Source organism: Penaeus vannamei, chromosome 20 (assembly GCF_042767895.1).
Source record: "Penaeus vannamei isolate JL-2024 chromosome 20, ASM4276789v1, whole genome shotgun sequence".
NCBI lineage: Eukaryota > Metazoa > Arthropoda > Malacostraca > Decapoda > Penaeidae > Penaeus > Penaeus vannamei.
This window is the reverse complement of record NC_091568.1, coordinates 6,493,893-6,501,392: the sequence shown is the minus strand read 5'-3', so window position 1 is coordinate 6,501,392 and position 7,500 is coordinate 6,493,893. Positions and strand designations below refer to the sequence as shown.

The 7,500-nt window shown below is 35.4% G+C and overlaps 1 protein-coding gene across 3 annotated transcripts in view; it reads left to right on the top strand.

Moving 5' to 3' along the window:
• Positions 1 to 1,618: 1,618 nt before the first annotated feature.
• Positions 1,619 to 7,500, top strand: part of LOC113803791 (serine/arginine repetitive matrix protein 2) — a 31,864-nt gene continuing 25,982 nt past the window's right edge. For 2 of the 3 annotated variants that reach the window (XM_070134860.1, XM_070134857.1), the window contains exon 1: positions 1,619 to 1,793. The gene's annotated coding sequence lies outside the window, so the exon portion shown is untranslated. Of the gene's footprint in view, positions 1,794 to 1,869; positions 1,888 to 7,500 lie in introns of those variants that run through there. The other variant, XM_070134858.1, reaches the window with a different exon arrangement.

Genomic DNA, 7,500 nt, shown 5'->3' with positions numbered 1-7,500 from the left:
TGTTTTCATTTTTCTTTCTTATGTTCGTTCGTGCTTACGTTTTTATCAAGGCTGAATGTATTTCCAGAAGCAAAAAATGGTTTCTAAAGATGTGCAATGTATATATCTATAACAGGAACCAAACCTGCTGTAATGTATATTATTAAAGTACACCTTACTATATTCCTTGTCATAAGTAAGCAAATACTGTCTGATAATTTGTTTATTCCGAAACTTTAACTTATACTACTGCACCAATTTCGCCATAACCTCATATGTTATTTACTGGTGCGTGCAACTCAACATATGTTGGACATGTGTACCATGTTAACTACAACGTGAAACCCTACTTATTTACAGATAAGCAGGTGTGCCATAGATTGTGATGCGGTTCTCGCTGTACACAATACAGCACATTGTTTGGACTTTCTTTCACTGCTGATGAGTAGTTTTCGCAAAAAAAACTTTGCTATTATAATAATTCTTAGGATGTGATCACATGTCTTCTAGTTCCTTTGTTAACATCTCTTCAAACAGATTTACGTGTTAGGTATTCTCTATCCCTTCAAATTATACATGATTCTCCTTTGACATCTAGCCCAATTCTTTTCATTTCGTCATCTTTACACATCAAACTTTCGAGCTCATTACAACACCCACTGCCACATTCATCTACCATTTACAAAGACAGTTCCTACAACATGTATGAATTTAGGTTCAAATATTTCTATTGATCTTGTACTCTGGCTCAGCCGATCTACGCCTCGCGTGGGTCTAACATGTGGCAAGTAGCACAGCCGGTGAGAATGCCGTTTGCGTCATTTCTGGTGACGTTTTCCCTGTATATTTGAATATATATTTTTTATATCTATAGTTTATATGTTTCTTTCCTTTTGTTTGTTTCTTTTTTTTGGGGGTGGGGGGGGGGGTGTGAGGAGGGAGAAGGGAGATTTATTCTTAACTGGTTAAAAATGGGTTTACTCTATCCATAGACAAGAGAATGGTGACAGTTTACTAGAACATATACTTAGAAAGAGAATATAGAATTCCATGACGTTTATAAATTAAGAGTAATAATAGATAAACTCAGACAAAGACAACACGTTTCGGCTCTTTCCTCAATACAAACTACACACAGGCTTGTATTTCCACATGACAGAACAACTACTGTTTTTATTCTTGTAATGTAAGTAATGAAATGTCTTTAATGTAATTCAACGTTCACAATATATGTTGCTCTCTTTTTTTTCGATTTAACACTTCATTTTGCCTTCCTTACGTTTACCCTTTTCTCTTATGGCGGAGTTTAAACGTTTGAAATATATTTAGATACCATAAATTTAATTGGCATCAGAAGATGTATAAATCATATATGTCTAACTGTAATATCTGCAAAATAAAGACATTTGTTTATTACAGTACACTTCGTTCGATTCCTCGTCCGCCTCCACGTGCATTTGTTCGTCTTCATCCATTGCCTGTAAAAGAAAAATACGTAATTTGCATACCACAAGCCAATGACCTTTTGAATAATAAAAAAACAATTATCCATATCATATCATATTCATTCGTTTTAGAGAATGTACCCAACAAGTCCAAAAGCCCATCGGATATTTTTGAAACACCGGATCAACACCGCGCAACGCATTCGGACACGGGCTTGCTACTGTCGCCTGTTTCACGGAAAAAGAAAAATTATTCCGGATTTATTTTGGATTACAGCTTTATTTCGAGCCCGAAGGGAAACGCTTGACATAAACAGGAAGGAGATAAGCAATCCCGGCTTCATATGACAACTTCGATTATAAGTTCAGGTAAGGGATAAAGGATTAGAGAAGAGGGTTAAAAGGCGCTCTTTACGCTGTTGTAGTTGTAGTTGTGATGTATTCTGGCCGCGCATTGTATAAGGTATGGCATAATGTAGTTTTTATTCCTCTAGAAATGTCTGCTTGAAGATGAGCCTGTTGTGAATCGACAAGAGTTTCTCACTTTCTTACAGTACCGGGTTAGGATAGTGCAAATTGCAGTGCATGTGATGATGCCGACACTCGTGCAGACACATTGTAATCACACTTGCAATTGCATACTTTACTCGTCGTGATAGATCTGTTCAACTATGGGTTACCAGGTAGAATATTACAGATTGACTTACCGTGGCTAGCATAATGGTTTTGTTTTGTTAAAATCTACTTGAAACTATGCTGAGATTTATCATAAAGGGCTTAGATGTCCAGTGTGATAATGATGCAATATTAAGTCATTTTTGTGGCCTCTAAGCCAGTTGGCTCTCTGGCAGGGGTGGACAAAGGTTTGACAAATATTTCAGCAAGGTAGAGCCTAAACAGGTTTGTTTACCCAAAAAGGCTGGCTGGCATTTGTTCTTGCTGTGACAAACCAAGCCGAAGTACTGGATGACAGCCATCCGTTCCACTTGCGGTGAAGCCTGTTCATAATCAAGAGTGTCATTTTGCAGGTTAAAGAGTATAGAGTTGCTTATTCCCCCTATGTAGTTAAATTAAGAATATTACATTATTTATGCTTTCGTTCCCTAACTGTCTTTTGATTATACTATAGATAATATAATATTATTTTTTGCCAGCTTACCCAGTAGCCTTTGTCAATCTTTCAGTATATTTTCTATTACCTCAAACTGACATAGTAAAGAGTTGTGGAACGCTGACAGGTACACAAGCTAGTGGTGGCTTTTTTGCTAATTTTGTCAGCAAGAGGTAATCTAGTAATTAATGTATTAAAATTACAAGACAAAGTAAGCTGGCACAAGTCCGTGAACCTCTTTCATATTTTGACAAGACAAACTTGGACCAGTTCTTTATCTGACATTTAAACTTGGAGATTGACAAATTCTCTTATGCCAGAATGTTTGAGACGGGGGATTGTTGTGCCAGAGCATAGAAAAGCAAAAAGTTTCACTGCTTGGTGAGAAGCTATAGGGTACCTTGGGTGAAGAAGGATAAAAGCAGGACCTACTTTTCATTATTAAGATCATGGCCACTGCATATATGGTTTGTTAAGACCCCTTGCAACTTCTTATCAAATGAGGAACTAGTCCAAGCTTTTATCATCCCAGAATATGTAGTGGAGGTTTTTCGGCTCTTTGACTTATCATTGAAGGTACTTGCATGAAGGTCCTACCTCACTAGCACTTTTTCCAAGAATATGAACTTTCCGTTTGAAAATGGACTGACCCAATCACACTACTAAGGCTGCACTCGCAGTGCCTGTGTAAACAAACATGAGGTCAGGGGAATCACACGAGCATTCTCATACATACTACATTATTTTAAAGAAATGTGGTTATGTATATTGTATATAGAAATATTCTAGAACAATATCTTGGTTTTGAATTAATATTTTCTATCTAATCTATCAAATGCAAAACATTCTAGATGTTATGATCATCCGTACCACAAGATCAAGATGGAAATTAGTAAGACAGAAGCAATCGATACGGTCTTGGTAAGGGAGGCATTCTGTTTGAAGAGGATACAAGCCTCAAATTCAGACAGAAACACAAAAATTGAAGGAAAAAGTTCTAGTGTGATTGGGTTACTTGTTATATAACTTTTGTTTTATATTTGCAACAAGTATATATTTTACTATAGTTATGCCTAAAATTATAATCTTAACAGTTTTCTTCTCTCATCATGTATATGTATGATCAGTATAATTAGCATTTACATATATGATATTGCCATTCTCACAAATATGAACCAGAATTTCTCATATCATTAGATGTGATTAAAAGGAATCTGAGGTTCATTTTCTGCGTAAAGCTGTTTGGTGTTAGGAACTTAACCACTCATCCCATCCAACAGGCTATAGAGGTCCATGAGAAATGGGATTTTATATTGGGGGAGAGATAAATTGTGTGAGATTTTTACCTCGCCTAAAATGGAAATTTAAGTTATAGATTATTCCACAACTTATTCAAAAGCACAACCATGTGTGCATAGGTCTAGCATCAGTGCGATAATTTTTGTTATTTGTGTCAGCTCTCTCCCAGTCATGGCCCATGGACATTACATTCCAGACTTGTTTGTCATTGGATAAAAATGGTAAAGCCCATTCCTAAATGCCAAATAATGTCTAATCACCTACCAAGAACTTTGTGCTCATGTGGTACGTTTTTCCCATCACCCAAGTTTTCTAGCTGAAATGCTCACAGTGGCAAGTTCGAGTCACCACAGCCGACAGCCAAATTTTTGTATGACTGCATGCTGATATCATGAGGGGTTCATGCCAATTTTTTTCATGAGGTGCTTGGTATTTACAAACCAAAGAGAAGAAATGTAGCATCATGACTATTGATATAACCCAAAAAGTTTTGATGTCATTCCAAAATAACAGTGTAGCAGGAGAGCAAAATTATGTTTTCTTACAAACGAACGACTGAGTAGCCATGCAGTTAACTGTTTAGTACTTTCAGACTTAAGCAGATATTAGGTATCTGAATATCAGGTTCTCTTAGTGTAATGTATAGAGTGCAGAAATAGTATTGGCTTGAGTTAGAGAAAAGTTGTTGCAGATTTGATTTCAAAATATGCTTATGAATAATCATGACTCATACACGGCAAAATTATATGATTTGTAAACCTACATCTCTGACTTTTATCAAAGATCATCTCCCAGTAATTCCTTGAAAAACTTGCTGCTAGACCTAACTTGGTATTGTAGATACTTAAACCTCTAAATATTTTAAAGTGTAATCCTTGAGATTCACTGTATGATGCAAAAGATGTTTTCTCATAGATTAATGCCATGCAACAATATCAGTTGTCTACCAGGGGCCAAATAACATATGACTGCAACGCATTTATCAGAAGTCATTTACCATTGCATGTACCAGTGATCGCAAAGTGGGATTCACGAAGGAATGGTAATCTGCATCGACTGAGTTATAATCATAGATCAACTCATTCTAAGGGTTGCCATAGGGCTCTAGTAAAGCAATTTCACCAATCAACAAGCACCATACATAATCCTTTAGGTTCCTTTGGTTAATCACGTAGTATGTAAACAGAACTACACACAGCAAGATTTTAAAAATCATTGTCACAGCTAAAACAGTAATTTAGCATATATTGAAAACAAGTTATTCAGTCTTATTCCTATAATAACACAAACACACATATGCACATGTATTAACACATACACACACATATTAAAACACACACACACACACACACACACACACACACACACACACACACACACACACACACACACACACACACACACACACACACACACACACACACACACACACACTATTATTAATGTGATAATGTGTTCGAAAATCAATTTAATATGCTTAATTTCTTGCTAATAATTCTCCTTTACCATGATCAATACATACATATGAGTACATACTGGTAAAGAGGCTGCCACATTATTAGCTTGTGTAATAATTTTGTATTCATGTATTCTCCCTCCTCTCCATTTATTAACCACATGCCACGGGGGATGGCATATGCATACATGCAGTGCCCACTGTGTTTTTAATTTAGTAATTGTTTATACATATTGATGACTCCACAAGTACTTGGTCACAAATGAGCCAGTTACAAGAAGTACTTGTCTCCTCTGTTTACCATTTTCCTTGATTGTTAGTAACAATATAGTAATTATAATGTTTATAACAAAAATAACTGTCAGTATTGTTAGCATTAGTAAAAAAAAGCATTTATCCCACAAACTTCAGGAAAGGTGAAATCAAGTGAGGTCATAAGGTCTACTAATTGACTCCTTTATGGATAAACACTGGCAGAGCCATATACATGTAGACATTTCACAGAACAAGACTACAGTGAACACACTTTCCCAGTGGCATTTGGTTAAAATATTCATGAGGATCTGGGATGCATTGCCATGTTAGCAAGGTCACAAATTCTTGCAACAGAAAGTCATCAGTTGAAAATGCATTAGTCAGGTAATATGTAGCAGTGTTAAATTAAATGAATTCAGAACAGAGAATGTAATTATTCAAGTTTTCAATTTTATGTAAATTTAGATTCAAAGAAAATCACCAGCTTTTACATCAGTATACTTAAAACACACCTGTATAGGGATAATGTATCCATCAAATTTTAGGCTATATAGGTCATAGGTACACAATCCTCTTCATCTCATGAATGTAGACATTTCAGATAAGTCCAGCAGTTCTTCAGGTGTGCCATTACTTGAAAAATAAGGTAATTCCACTCAATAACAACAGGTGAATTTTTCATTAAAGTCAGTTAAAGACAACCTTGCCTTTATTGTATATAGCTATTGGTAATTGCCCAGCCTGCATCATGGCATTCAAGACCTTATCCTAGTTATCAGGACTTAAAATCATGAAGTTAGGAGGTGTTTGCAGTACCAGTGAAATGCTCTTAAATACTGGCCCAGTTAAACAGGTAGTGAAAAAGTAGATCTTATTTCCTTTACTGCTAAGTATTAAACTGCCCTCCTTGAACCCAGGGAGATGTCCGCAGACCAGTTTGAGAGTTTCCATATTCTTCATAGTCGTGTTAATAAATACAAACTCATATTTCCCCTGAAGTCTTATTTGATTTGTTTTGCTTATATGAGAGGATTCCACATTGGTTATTTATGTGAGGACAAAATAGATTGTATTTATGAAATTCTATAATTCAATCAATATAATTACTTATATTAATATATATCAAATCCTGTGAGAAAAGTATGGCGGTAGTATAATTTTAGGAAAAAGTGTGTCAATTTCGAACCATGGCTCTAGAAGTACTTAGTTGCAAGGAGTCAAATATTTAACATGCCTGATCTCGCCTCTTTATGCCATTGCTAGGAATTTTTGGAAAGATAAAGATCTTTATCTTTATTACTATTATAATTATTAGTTATGCAGTGATAATGGTAATGATAATAGTATTTTAAACTAGCACTCAGAGAGCACCTACCTCTGCCAAGGTAGATAATAAAAGTACCCCTATTGCTAAGGCTATAGGGGTAACTGAGACAATCATTTTAGAAATTCCTGGATCAGGACCATGATCCAGATCACAAGCAAAATTTAATGGCATCTAAGTTAGAAGACACAACTCTGGTTTAAATTTCATAAAAACCTATCCACAACTTTTTGATTTATCCTGTTCAACTAACAAACTAACCAACCAACCAACTACCTAAAGCATAACCTTGGCAGAGGTAAAAAACTCAAAAAATTTAATGAATGCATGAGCAAAGGAGGTCAGGAAAAACCTTGTGTTTGACTCCTTGGTAAGTGCTTGTGAAGCCATCTATGTGCAAGACTTAAAAGAACTACAGTGAACAATGCATCTACCTGGCACCAGTAGTTCAATAAGCCATACACATGCCTATAGAGACATATGTTTAGAGTCACAAATTTTTTAGTAGCTATTTTATGTATGAATAGTGTTTATATTTTTATTTTTTTATTTTATTATTATTTTTTTTTCTTCATTATATTAAAATAAGATATGGCCACAATTCTAGTTAGACTGTGTATTGTTTGTGCTA